Genomic DNA, 14,999 nt, shown 5'->3' with positions numbered 1-14,999 from the left:
ACTTGGAATTTGATGCAACTCTGCTCAATAACCGTCCCCTAATTATCAATGATAACTTTTTCATCCAAAACTGAAAATGCTGATAATGCTACTAGTAATGGGGCTCATTCACATCTAGGGCGTTTTTGCCCTTTTTTCAAGTGTCAGCGATTTTGAAAATCGCCCTAAAAAGCTTGTGCCATGATTCCCTATGAGAGCGCTCTCATCTAAGCGGTTTGTTTCCGATCTGCCCAGCAAAGCACTAACTGTACCATTTTCTGAGCGTTTTTGCTCAATGGAAGGTATTGGGTAATCGCAAAGCGCTTGAAAAGGCGTTTTGAATAGCGATTTCCCCAGCGCTTTCAAGAATAAATACATTGTATTTATTCTTTTCTGGGTCAAATAGTTCACTTCCTGACTTGGGTCAGGAATTGGAAAAAAAAAAAAATCGCTCTGCAAAAACGCTTTATACAAAAGCACAGCGCGCAGGTAAGCGCCGAGAGAAGAAAAGAAAAGTGCAAAAAAAATTGATGCCGTCAGCGATTTTGATTTTAGATGTGAACAAAGCCATAAAGTAAATCCGAGGAAAACGTTGGGTCAAAAATCAGATACTGACCTAACAAGAAGGAAGCCTCTTGATCCTGTAGAGGCTTTCCGTGTCCTCCTCGTTCCCCCCCACTCACTCGCTCTCTGGAAGATCTGGGCGCACTCCTCTTCATGCAGGAGCGGCTCCAGCTTACTGCTCAGGTGCGGACGTACATGTGTAGGCGCAGTATGGCCGCTCTCCTGCATGAAGAGGAGCCCGGCACGGAATTAAAACCCAACAAGCTCTTGTTAGATTTCTTTTAAGGCCCCGTTCCCACTGAGGCCTGGAACCCACTAGAGAGCGCAAAGCTCTATCGCAATCACTAGTGATTTGTGATAGAGTTTTGCAAGCGATTTTAGGAGCGATCTCCCTGCTCCTTTATAATTCATTAAAATGGAAACGCTTCCAAAATACTGCATGTACTGCGATTGCGATTTGCTTAATCGCAATCACTGTAGTGGAATCTGTTCCATCCATTAACATGGGCAGAGCTAGCGGTTTAAAGCGGCTAGTGGCTTCCAGGCCTGAGGCGGTGTGGTAAATTTGCTGCACCCCACTGCTGCCCAATGACAGTCTATGGGGGAGTTCACACTTCCCACGTTGTGGTACGCTGCGCCCGGTTGGCCCTAACGTGCGTCCATACCTCCGTCGGACCAGAAGTCATGCACATCTATGGTAACGCGTGTGTATTTAAAAAACCTGCCGCAGTTTTTTTAGCGTCAGGCATATCCGCACATGTCATCAATTGCATAACAGGAAGGGTGTGTCACTTCCTGTTTGGCCGGATGCCAGATGGGGATTACTGTGTACTATGAGGTAATCCACGAAGGCCTGTTTTTTGGCAGTGTGAAGCCGGTCTAAGGGTCTGCGAGCAGCAACAGTGGTCCTGGCCTGGGAAGCCTCTACAGGATCCAAAGGCTTCCCTTTTCTTAGGTAAGTATCTGATTTTTGACCCAAGGTTTGCCTTTGGGTACACTTTAAACCATAAGATAATCAGATGGAGACCTATGAATGTCACAACTTTGTGCCCCCCATTGCCCGAGGTTACCCTGTCACCTCGTTGCACGGAAGGGCCGGTCCTGACTCTAACACCAAGAACTTACGCTTGCATCCATCAAGGCACTTTCTAGCCAACAAATTAAGTTAAAAAATAAAAATATAAACAGCTCCAACTGATTAGAGTTTCTGTTTGGAGAAATTTCCCATTAGCAGCTTATTACGCATGCATTCCTTCTCCCCCATTGCAAAATAAAAAAAAAAAAAACCAAAGTTGACATCAACAGCCTCGGAGACAGTCGAGCTACCTGAAATGAAATGAAAGCATAACGTATGCAAATACCTTCCCCCCCAGGGCAGCTGCTATATATATATTAATGTATTAGTTTGCCAACATTAAGATCAAAACGCAAAGAGCAACAAATACATCCTAAAAAGTTTTTAGCCAGATTTTCTATTAATGAGATGCAAGAAACAGGGTATAAAACATTAATCGGTGAGAAGCCTTGATATGTCAATTGTAATGATCCAGATCTGCTTACCTCCTTCTTCCTCTTTCAGATGAGCTTGCCGCTAGCGTTCTCTTAGCCTGGAGAAAATCTGCTGAAGACGGGAGAAAAAAAAAGAAAAAACTGGAGAGCAAGAAAGAAAAAAAAATATATATAGAAAAACAAGTTAGCAGATGGATAAGGACCCTTGCCTATTGCAAGTCGAAAAACAGCGTAGAAAAGGAGGATTGGGTAGGATAAGTGTTATAGACGGGATGTTTAAAATAAGAGGTGCAATTTCAAGCCTATGGGCCTGACCTTGCAACCTGTTAAATATTCAGCTAAAAAACACACACACAGAAACAAACACGATAATGTAACCCTTCATGTGTGAGCTGCGACCCCACAGGAATGGAGCAAAATTAAAGGTTGTTTTTTTTTATTCAGTCTTAACTGTACAACAATGACACATCTCTGTCGCAGCAATCACGAAAACCTTTACACGAGTCTCTGTTCCCTATTGGGATTACAGTCTATAGCTGGCCATACACGCATCGATTTTACGGATAGAGTTCTGACCAACTTGATCCCTTTGAGCAAATCTGCCAGTAATCTGTTGTTCCGACACATCCGATTAATTCACTTTTAGTTGTGCCCTGAGAGCGAAAAGGTCAGATGCGAGATAGGATTTTGAGCTGTAGATTACAGGAGCTGGTTAGGGAGTGAATATGAGGAATAAATGAGACTGAGGAATCACATAGAACACCTAAGCTCTGTGCTTTGGGAGCTGAAGTTATAGGGGCGTTATTAACATTTATTGTTATTTCAGGCAGAGAGGTGAACAGAGACGGAGGAAAAATGATTAGTTCTGTTTTACTCATATGAAGTTTTTGGAAGTGAGAGCAGGAACAGTACAGTACAGAAGTACAGTTGTGTATCGTATATAAGTGGTATTGAAAACTAAAGGAGTTGAATAAGTTGCCAAGACAATGAATGTCGATGAAAAAGAGGAGGGCAGGGCCGGATTTACCATAAGGCACTATAGGCACGTGCCTACAGGCATCTGATGATGGAAAGGTGGCTCACTCCCTTCCCCTAGTGCTTCCCTCCCTCCTTCCCTATGCAGAGTCTCAAATGGAGCATAATGAGAGGTTACTCACCAAGCTCTCGGCATTCCACTGACGAGATAGCCATTCAATCAGGGGAACAATTAGCTACCTAATACCTGGGGGCACCTGTAGCTACTTAGTATTAGGTAGTCAGCGGTACACTCCATATTAAGGGATACCTGTGCATGGGCGTCCGCAGAAAATTTTCCAGGGGGGGGCAAAAAGTGGAGAGCAAAAAGCGGGGCCGCAAATTTGGGCTGGTGTTAGCTACGTCATGCGGCGCGCATAGCGCGCCGCGCCAAAATATGGGTGTGGTCATGAACCAGAATGTGGGTGTGGTCGTGGGTGGAGACAAGTTTACATGAACTAAGCAATGGTGGGACATTAGATTAGGACAGTGGTGGCGAACCTTTTGGAGGTCGAGTGTCCAAACTGCAAAGTCACTTTACTATCACAAAGTGCCAACAGCAATTTAAACTAAATACAAACGTTTTAACTCATACATGAACATTATGGAAAATTAAGTTGAAAATAAACTGTGAAGATAAACAATTTCATCCATCGTACTCCTGAAAAAAATTATTCATTTTTTTTAGAACCTCCCAGTTTAATTTTCTGTTTTAAAAAGCGGAAAAAGTAGGTTTAATGCTATTGTCTCATATGATGAGGATTCAGCTTTTTCCATAGTCTCGCAGTTAGCAATCATGTGACCCCCAACAAGACAAATTCAGCAATCATGAGGCCCCCCCCCCCCCCACCAAGACAAATTCAGCAATCATGAGGCCCCCAACATGACCAACTCAGCAATCATGAGGCCCCCAACAAGACAAATTCAGCAAAAATGAGCGGCGGCGGATCGGCGGCGAGCGGCGGCGATCGGAAGTTACACGCAGCTAGCAAAATGCTAGCTGCGTGTAACAACAAAAAAAAATATGCAAATCGGCCCACCAGGGCCTGAGAAATCCTCCTGCGCGATATACCCCGAGCTCAGCTCGGGATTATCGCTCAGGAGGTTAATATGTAGACACCTCTCACCTGGCAGCAGTTCCCCAAAATACACTCAATCTGACAGCAGTGGTTCCCCAAAAATAGGTAGCCCCAGGTCTATAGGTGTCCCCAGAATAGGTAGCCAGCGGTATAGATGACCCCAGAACTGGTAGCCAGGGGTAGAGATGTCCCCAGAACAGGTAGCCAGGGGTATATGTGCCCAGTATATGTAGGCAGGGGTATATGTCCCAGTATATGTAGGCAGGGGGTATATGTCCCAGTATATGTAGCCAGGGGGATATGTCCCAGTATATGTAGGCAGGGGTATATGTCCCCAGAAAAAGTAGCCAGGGGTATATGTCCCAGTATATGTAGGCAGGGGGATATGTCTAAGTATATGTAGGCAGGGGGTATATGTCCCAGTATATATAGGCAGGTGTATATGTCCCAGTATATGTAGGCAGGGGTATATGTCCCAGTATATGTAGGCAGGGGTATATGTCCCAGTATATGTAGGCAGGGGTATATGTCCCAGTATATGTAGGCAGGGGTATATGTCCCAGTATATGTAGGCAGGGGTATATGTCCCAGTATATGTAGGCAGGGGTATATGTCCCAGTATATGTAGGCAGGTGTATATGTCCCAGTATATGTAGGCAGGGGTATATGTCCCAGTATATGTAGCCAGGGGGATATGTCCCAGTATATGTAGCCAGGGGGATATGTCCCAGTATATGTAGGCAGGGGTATATGTCCCAGTATATGTAGGCAGGGGGTATATGTCCCAGTATATGTAGCCAGGGGTATATGTCCCAGTATATGTAGCCAGGGGGATATGTCCCAGTATATGTAGGCAGGGGTATATGTCCCAGTATATGTAGGCAGGGGTATATGTCTCAGTATATGTAGGCAGGGGTATATGTCCCAGTATATGTAGGTAGGGGTATATGTCCCAGTATATGTAGGCAGGGGTATATGTCCCAGTATATGTAGGCAGGGGTATATGTCCCAGTATATGTAGGCAGGGGTATATGTCCCAGTATATGTAGGCAGGGGTATATGTCCCAGTATATGTAGGCAGGGGGTATATGTCCCAGTATATGTAGCCAGGGGGATATGTCCCAGTATATGTAGGCAGGGGGTATATGTCCCAGTATATGTAGCCAGGGGGATATGTCCCAGTATATGTAGGCAGGGGTATATGTCCCCAGAAAAAGTAGCCCGGGGTATATGTCCCAGTATATATAGGCAAGGGTATATGTCCCAGTATAAGTAGGCAGGGGGATATGTCCCAGTATATGTAGGCAGGGGGTATGTCCCAGTATATGTAGGCAGGGGGTATATGTCCCAGTATATGTAGGCAGGTGTATATGTCCCAGTATATGTAGGCAGGGGTATATGTCCCAGTATATGTAGGCAGGGGTATATGTCCCAGTATATGTAGGCAGGGGTATATGTCCCAGTATATGTAGGCAGGGGTATATGTCCCAGTATGTGTAGGCAGGGGTATATGTCCCAGTATATGTAGGCAGGGGTATATGTCTCAGTATATGTAGGCAGGGGTATATGTCCCAGTATATGTAGGCAGGGGTATATGTCCCAGTATATGTAGGCAGGGGTATATGTCCCAGTATATGTAGGCAGGGGTATATGTCCCAGTATATGTAGGCAGGGGTATATGTCCCAGTATATGTAGGCAGGTGTATATGTCCCAGTATATGTAGGCAGGGGTATATGTCCTAGTATATGTAGGCAGGGGTATATGTCCCAGTATATGTAGGCAGGGGGTATATGTCCCAGTATATGTAGCCAGGGGTATATGTCCCCAGAAAAAGTGGCCATGTGTGCAGGAGGAGGGGAGCAGCGGAGAGAAGAGGGAGAGCTATGGGCACTCACCTTAGGGGGCTCTCCCTCCCTCTCTCGCTCTCCCCTCCGGAGTCCGGAATGAAGTGTGCAGCGGCTGGCAGCGGGCGGAACTTACCTCCTCTCGTCGCACGCGCCGGATGGATTAGCCGCTACTCTGGCCTGATCCAGACCAGAGTGCGGCACCAGAACTTCCGGCGCAGGAGCGAGAGGAGGTAAGTTCCGCCCGCTGCCAGCCGCTGCACACTTCATTCCGGAGGGGACAGCGAGGGAGAGAGAGCGCCCTAAGGTGAGGGAAGGGGGGGGGGGAGACATCCGCCCTTCCCCACTGTGCCCATAGCTCGCTCTCTTCTCTGCGCTGTTCCCTCCTGCTGGCTGCACGGGCACGCGGCCAGGGGGGGGGGGGCAGCGGGCGGCCAGGCTCGGGCAGATGCCCGGTTTTGCCATATGTGCGGACGCCCATGTACCTGTGGCTAAGTAAGGGAGAAGTGACAGCTGGGACGGCCAGCACATTGGAGGTGCTGTTCGGAGGGGGGTTTGTAGGTTGATGGAGGGAGAAGTGTAAGGTGCCAAAACATCTGTGCCTATAGGCTCCTGTGATGTAAATCTGGGCCTGGAGGAGGGGCCAAGGACAAATTCCTGAGGTACCTGACAGATAAAGGATGTGGGGGGATGCATACTCTACAGCAATAAAGCAACTGGGGGAAGAGTTTTCCAGATACTGAAGGTCTGATACGGGCAGCACGGTGGTGTGGTGGTGGTTAATACTCTTGCCTTGCAGCTCTGGGTCCCTGGCTCAAATTCCAGCCAGAGCACTATCTACAAGGAGATGTGGTTTCTCCCTGTGTCTGTGTGGCTTTCCTCTGCATACTCTGGTTTCCTCCTGTAATAAATATTTGTTGGTTGCTATGGGCAACAACACTACATCTTTGCTCGGCACCATATCACAGAACTTGTGATAACTTGACACTTGTCCCAGCAACAGTAAAGGAGATAAAACTGTTAGACGTCTTCAAAAGTTTAAGGAGTTTATTCGGCAAGACAGATATACAGGTGTGTTCATCGGCAATCTTAGTTACTTGTTTGTTACCTCAGCGAAGCAATCAATCTGTAGTTAGTCATCTTAAGCGTTTCATACTCTTGGTCCATCCCTTGTGAATCGACCAAGCTTTATTTAACGAACATCTATGCTACGTGGCGCTAAGACAGCACTTGGCTATATACAGCATACAGATAAATGACGTTACAAGAAGTTAGGAAGTGAACTAGAAGAAAGTGGAAGTAGAAGTGATTTCCCCAAGACCATCCGTTCCTTATAACATCCAGTCAAGAGTTAACCCTGGACTCCACCCCCAGTGGGTGGAGTCCGCTGTCAGCTCCTCACCCTGCCATAGGCTGGCAAGACCATGTGATAGAATGACCAGCAGAGTCTTTACTGCGCATGGACTGGAAAACCCACTTTCCAGTGACTTGTCCCCTTGTTCTTAGACAAACATTGTTTTCTGTTCTCTGGCCATTGTTTACCTTTAGGAAATATGAAAACACTTGATGTTTACCCTACTACCGACTGGATGTCGGTACATCTTGAGCTGATACAGCGCTCCGGTCTTGTGGGAGACACAGAACAATGTTCTACATTGTGCTTCTAGAAATGCCTCTATTTCTCTCTAAGAAAACTCCTCCTTAAAGAGACACTGAAGCGAAAAAAAAAATGATGATATTATGATTTGTATGTGTAGCACAGCTAAGAAATAAAACATTAAGATCAGATACATCAATGTAATTGTTTCCAGTACAGGAAGAGTTGAGAAACTTCAGTTGTTATCTCTATGCAAACAAGCCATTAAGCTCTCCGACTAAGTTAAGGTGGCCATACACTGGCCCGATTTGCGCCCATTTCGACAGCAGATTCGATCACTGGGATCGAATCTGCTGCCAATCGTTAACGCTACACGCCGAATTTTGATCGCCCCGTGCGGAAAATAACCGTCGATCGCCCGCGGGTAAAGAGCGCATCGCTAGCGGCGTTCGAGTGCCCGACGACCGACGCAATAGAGCCGCATACATTACCTGCTCCGCCAGCGCGACTCCCGGGTCTCCGCTCTTCTCCGTCTCCGCTCTGGTCTCCGGCATGCTTCCCTTCTTCCTGTCCCGGCAGGAAGTTTAAACAGTAGAGGGCGCTCTACTGTTTAAACTTCCCCCAGACAGGAAGAAGGGAAGCATGCCGGAGACCAGAGCAGACCAGAGCGGAGACGGAGAAGAAGAGCGGTGACCGGGGGCAGTTGCACCAGCGGAGTAGGTAATGTATGCGGGCGGGGGGAGCGGCGGCAGCACCACCACAACAGATTGTGATCGGTTTCAGGCTGAAATCAGTTCACAATCGGTTTGCAGTAAAGGTAGCCATACGATCCCTCTCTGATCAGATTCGAACAGATAGGGATCTGTCTGTTGGTCGAATCTGATGGCAAATCGACCAGTGTATGGCTACCTTTAGTCGTGGAGAGGGCTGTTATCTGACTTTTCTTATCTCATCTGTTCCTGGACTATTTACTTTTCCTCTGCCAGAGGAGAGGTCATTACTTCACAGACTGCTCTGAAAGACTCATTTTGAATGCTGAGTGTTGTGTAATCTGCACATATTATAGAATGTTGCAATGTTAGAAAAAACAGTATATACCTGAAAATAAAAGTATGAGAATATTTTCTTTGCTGCTAATCTTCTAATAATTATTCATAGTACACAACCAATTCACTATATCATATATTTTTTTCGCTTCAGTGTCTCTTTAAAGAGAAACTCTGCAGAGCAAGTCCTTTAACTAAGACCAGTTATCTAAAGCAACTGAGGGCTCCGAATTCAAGCATAGCATACTTAAAGGGAACCTAAACTGAGAGGGATGTGGATGTTTCCTTTTAAACAATACCAGTTGCTTGGCAGTTCTGCTGATCTCTTGCAGTGGTGGCTGAATCACACACCTGAAACAAGCATGCAGCTAAGCCAGTCTGAATTCAGTCAGAGCACCTGATCTGCATGCTTGTTGAGGGGCTGTGGCTACATGTATTAGACACACAGGGTCAGCAGGAGAGTCAGGCAACTGGTATTATTTTAAAAGGAAAAATCCATTTCCTCCTCAGTTAAGGTTCCCTTTCAATTCCAACACCTCCCACATCCCAAAAACATACAGATAAGTTAATTGGCTTCCCCCTAAAAATTGGCCCTAGACTACGACACATACAGTACACGATACATACACAGACATATGACTATGGCAGGGATTAGAGTGTGAACCCCTCTGAGGGACATTTAAATGACGAGACTATATACTCTGTGCAGTCAGTGCTGCTGAAGTTGTCAGCACTATATAAATACTAAATAATAATCTGGTACCAGGGCTGGTTCTCATGAAGCAAGGTGAAACATTTGCATCAGGCGCAGAGATTACAGGGGCAGCATGTTTGTACTGTGTTTACACTAACAGCCTGCAGTCAGAGTAGGAGGAGAAGTGAGAGGAGAAAGGACATTGTTGAGGAAGTCTGACAGTGAGTGAGGAGGGGGAGGCAGGAGGGCAGCAGTGTTTCATTTGCCTTGCACAGCAGAAGGGAGGAGATGGCACTGCTGTCCTGACTGAGGAGGAATGGAGTGACTGTGGTTGAGCAGTTTGTCACAGACTCACAGCCAGCCAGCGTGCTATTGTGTTGAGCTGCAGCATGTCATGTGAGAAAATTAAAGGAGCAGAGTAAATTGTGGGTTGCTGTGCGATCCTTCAAAATCGGGGGTTTGCCTCAGGCAGCAAAAAGTCCAAAACTGGCCCTGCTGGTACCAGACACTGCATCTCAAATTAGTTGGGGGGGGGGGGGGGTATAACATGGAATATCTATAGTTCTCTAATGGATGCACTGAACAGATTCATATTTACAATTTCAGGGTAGTATGAATTCAACAAAAGTTCTAATAAGCATAACAGATGAAGTTTAGTAAAATGCACTGGTTATATCAATGACCATAAAGTTATATAACAATGTAAAAAAAATTACTATTACAAGTCCATTAATAATAGAGAGCATCCTATGTAATAAAACCCTAACTGTCCCTGCGTCATCGTCCTGTCCCTGTGTCCCCTGTGTTTTGGCTACTGCGCAAGTGTAGCCATTGGGACAGAAGCAGGACAGGGCCAGGAGGTGTAGGCGGAGGGCTGAGGGCGGGTGCGCATGTGGCGGGCGGGTGCGCATGTGGTGGGCGGGTGCGCATGTGGTGGGCAGGTGTGCGCACGCTGACATGCGGCTGTGGTGGCGGTGAGAGAGACTTAAGGCCCATACACACGTCGGATTTGCACGAACGACGGGTCGTTTGAACTTTCCTTCGTTCGCACGTTTCCGCATGAAATCCGGCGTGTGTACAGACTATCGTTCGGGAGATAAGACTGGTTACCAGCGGTCCGCCCGGCGGATCGTTGGTAACCAGTCTTATCTCCCGAACGATAGTCTGTACACACGCCGGATTTCATGCGGAAACGTGCGAACGACGGAACGTTCAAACGACCCGTCGTTCGCGCAAATCCGACGTGTGTATGGGCCTCTAGAGCCCGTTTTCAAACGGGCTTAGGTGTACTAGTAATATATATTCAAGGGAAATAACCACTGATATGGAGACAATGGAAAAGTCAATCAGTACTCTGAATTAAAGTCTTACCAAAATGCACATATCATCATGCAAATTAAGCACAACAAAAGGGGGAAATAAAATGGTAAATGTAGTGGAATCATAACAAAGAGACCCATTATGCCCAAGCTACCCACACCACTCAGTAATGAATTGCAGACATCGGAACCCAACCATATGGAATTATCAATCAGGAGGGCATCTACAGTCATGGGCAGCACAGTGGCGTAGTGGTTAGCGCTCTCGCCTTACAGCGCTGGGTCCTCGGTTCGTATCCCAGTCAGCACTATCAGCAAAGAGTTTGTATGTTCTCCCTATGTCTGCGTGGGTTTCCTCCGGGCACACAGGTTTTCTCCCACATCCCAAAAAATTACAGATAAGGTAATTGGCTTCCCCCTAAATTGTCCCTAGACTACAATACATACACTACACCATACATACGACTATGGTAAGGATCAGATTGTGAGCCCCTCTGAGGGACAGTTAAGTGACAAGACAATATACTCTGTACATCGCTGTGGAAGTTGTCGGCGCTATATAAATAATAACTAATAATAAAAATAATAGCCAGAGCACTGTACATGGTACAATGTGTGCCAGCAGGTCAACATTCATGGCCAACCCTGCTCTCAAACTGAGTAACCAGAAGGGAAGTAGCGTTCTAGTTTATGGCAATTGTCTACAAAACAGCTAATAGAAAGGGTGTATATATAGTCTACAGAAAGCACTAGGGACATCCCGCTTGTGGGCAAATAACAAGCCTTGAGCAGGGGATAGTTTGATTTCCTGGGATGTGATAATTTTAAACTTAGGCCCAGTTCACACTGGCACTAAAAACAGTCCGTTTAGTGGTGCTAAATGGACTGGATCCTAACAGAGGTGAACTGCTAATCAATACGATCAGGGGAGTAGCAATAGCGGTTGCAGAAGTTGCGACCGCATCGGGGCCCCAAAGTGCCTTCCGTCAACTACAGTTTTAGCTCTCTATTGGTCCTGTACACTTATATAGATACTTTGAATATTGGTAATCATTAACACACTGTTCCCCATCCCCCTCTTGCACCTCTGACACTGTGGTTGCCATTGGCAGGTTTTGGTGCGCTGTATCAATTGATATGTAGAGAGTGCTGGGGGGGCCCCATTGTAAAACTTGCATTGGGGCCCACAGCTCCTTCGCTACACCACTGAATACGATCCATTCTTATTGCTCAGTTAGAACAGATCTATTTGGGGAGGCTACAATAAAACCGGAACGACAGACGCGTCACATTCACCGTGCGCTAATGGAATGGAGGGTCACGGTTCAACAACCAATGCCTATTAAAAACTGATCAGTTTCACAGACCAGTTTTTACACAGATTAGATTTTGATCCATCCAGTGTGAACCAGACCTCATCTCAAACAGAATTTCAAAATGGCTGGATTTCTCAGGGTTGGACTTCTCATAGAGTGTAGGCACCTCTAATCAGAGGTGCCTACACTCTATCCCGTATGCTATCAAGGCATTTTGTTTTGACCTGAGGAAGCTGGCCATGACTTGTGAAACGCGTTGTCAGATTGTTTTTTGAGTAAAACCTTTTTTTTTCAGTTGTGGTATCTATATCTTCTGGAGAGGTAAGCAATTACCTCTCTTTTTATTATATAATTTTTTATTTGTATTTAAAAATACCAAAACAGAACATACATTGGGTGCCTCCATCCTACCCACTACCAGTCAGACCTAAGAGCTTTGCAGATTTCCCGGAAAGTATATCGTACTACAGGAGAGCGACCATCCAGTATCCAGCAGGACCTGGAGTACCGAGCAGGGACGGTTAACTGTGTGTGTGTTGTGTGTGTTGTGTGTGTTGTGTGTGTTGTGTGTGTTGTGTGTGTTGTGTGTGTGTGTATTTTATCCTCCCTATACCTGACGATACTGCACCATTGGGCTAAAAATTATAGCCGTAGATGAGCAGCAGGACAGCCAGGCAATCTGCATTGTTTAATTGCACTAACCCTCTAACCTCACCACTATATTGACTTTGCTATATGCTTTCTTAAATTGATTTTAGTTATTTTTGAAGAAGTATTGAGGTTGTTCCCAATGCCAATGAAATTAAAAGGCCTGCAGAAATAAAAACAGCACTGCCTAGTTCTCCCACCCGGTCATTTCTGTCAAATGTTTCTCATTTGATATTCAAAAGACAAGTGTTCTATATGGTATGTACGAGACAAGAGCCGTCTCCTAGCAACTGCTGCCTGTAGGCGCAAACTGAATACGCTTGAAGGGAAACTATAGAGTATTTTTAGCTAGGACATACCGTATTTCCTAGGACTATTGCATTGTTTACCGTAAGGTAGTTTTAATTCGACTTCTCTCATGTGAGCAGCAGCTGGCTTTCAGTCTGGTAGTACATATCCACGCAGAGTCTCCCTCTAGTGGCCAGCTGCATTTTAAGCAATTTCTCATGCCTGGCACACACCATGCAATTTCCCATCAGATCGACAGGTGGAATCGATCATTTCCAGGATGTCTGACTTGCTCCCAATCGATGACGGGATCGATTTTCAGATCACTACTGCACACAAACGAACCCCTTCTCGATCGGAAGCAGATTGGACAGGTCGGAAATGATCGATTCAACCCATCGATCTGGCGGGAAATAGTATTGCGTGTACCAGCTTTTAGCATGCTGCCTGCCCCCTGTGATAAATTTCAGAATGCAAATCAGGGTAAGATTTTACAATAGGCAAACACTGGCCAACTTATCTATAAATAGATCATGTGACTAGCAATGCCGGCCCTCCCATGACGCAACCTGCACATCTGCATCAGACGGCATCAATCCTAAGAGGTGGGGAGGGGGGCTGACATCATTCCTCCCTATGGGCCCCCCTTAGAGATGGCTCGCAGTGGTGCGGTTTGTAATTAACGGAACTGCTCTTTTGCTCCATGTGACGCGTCCGCTCCAGTAGCCGGCTCCTCTCTACTTTGGGTTTCCCTGAATGACGAGCGATTACACCAGTCATACAGAGATCATGCAGCCAAAGAGGAGGCGACTGCCGGAGCAGAAGCGTTGCATAAAGCGAGCGAGCAGATGAGTTAATTACAAACCGCACAGCCACTCTACAGGGTAGACAGGAGGGGGCCCATGGAGAGGGAGGGAGGAATGATGTCGGCACCCAGCAGCTATATTTGGGGCACTATGCTCAACTAGAAATACTGGAGGCACCTTTTCTTTATTACTTATACTGTAGACACCTATACCTGGCTTCCTATACAGGGGGCACCTATACCTGGCTACATACACGGGGGGGGGGGGGGGGGGCACCTATACCTAGCTAACTACTCACTCATACTGAGGCCTTTTTTTTCCTTCGGGTGCTGTGCAACCATTCCAAATCGGGTTGGGGTGGGGTGTGGTCGGAGGTACATCCTCACAAGTGTTCTTCAGGCAGAAAAAAAGTTGAGAACCGGCCCTGGTGAGTAAGAGCCATGCGATTGGCTTCCAATTGTTCTCTTTACCATTATCCTACTCAGTGGCAGACTACTGTAAACAAACAACGGGCAGCTGTGCAGAACAAACATAGTGGGCCCCATGTAAGTGGCCGTGGTCATAACCAACGTGGCCGTTGGTGAGACAATGGGCCTGATTCACAAAGCGGTGCTAACAGTTAGCACGCTGGTGAAAAGCCCTTTATCATGCCTAGGCAGCACGGTGGCGTAGTGGTTAGCTCTCTCGCCTTGCAGCGCTGGGTCCCTGGTTCGAATCCCAGCCAGGGCACTATCTGCAAAGAGTTTGTATGTTCTCTCCGTGTCTGCGTGGGTTTCCTCTGTGCACTCCGGTTTCCTCCCACATTCAAAAAACATACAGATAAGTTAATTGGCTCCCCTTAAAAATTGGCCCTAGACTACAGTACTTACACTACATAATATAGACATATGGCAATGGTAGGGATTAGATTGTGAGCTCCTTTGAGGGACAGTTAGTGACAAGATATAGATATATATATATATATATATTTATATATATATATATATATATATATATATATATATATATATATATATATATATATATATATATATATATATATATATATATATATATATATATATATATATATATATATATATATATATATATATATATATATATATATATAGATATATAGATAGATAGATAGATAGATAGATAGATAGATAGATAGATACACACACATTGTACAGCGCTGCGTAATGTCGGCGCTATATAAATACTAAATAATAATAATAATAATGCCTAAACTCAGTTTAGGCATGATAAGTTTAGGTGTGATAAGTTTAGGCGTGATAAGTTTAGGCGTGATA

At 45.8% G+C, this 14,999-nt stretch overlaps 1 long non-coding RNA gene across 7 annotated transcripts in view; it reads right to left on the bottom strand.

Annotated features, from left to right (window-relative positions):
- Positions 1 to 14,999, bottom strand: part of LOC137538597 (uncharacterized) — an 887,672-nt gene that overhangs the window by 664,994 nt on the left and 207,679 nt on the right. For 6 of the 7 annotated variants that reach the window (XR_011024839.1, XR_011024841.1, XR_011024845.1 and 3 more), the window contains one exon: positions 2,104 to 2,164. This is a non-coding gene — a long non-coding RNA (uncharacterized lncRNA). The remainder of the gene's footprint in view (positions 1 to 2,103; positions 2,165 to 14,999) is intronic. The other variant, XR_011024844.1, reaches the window with a different exon arrangement.

This window comes from Hyperolius riggenbachi, chromosome 11, assembly GCF_040937935.1.
Source record: "Hyperolius riggenbachi isolate aHypRig1 chromosome 11, aHypRig1.pri, whole genome shotgun sequence".
Taxonomy (NCBI): Eukaryota; Metazoa; Chordata; class Amphibia; order Anura; family Hyperoliidae; genus Hyperolius; species Hyperolius riggenbachi.
The sequence above is the reverse complement of the archived record's forward strand: the minus strand, read 5'-3'. Positions and strand labels throughout refer to the sequence as shown.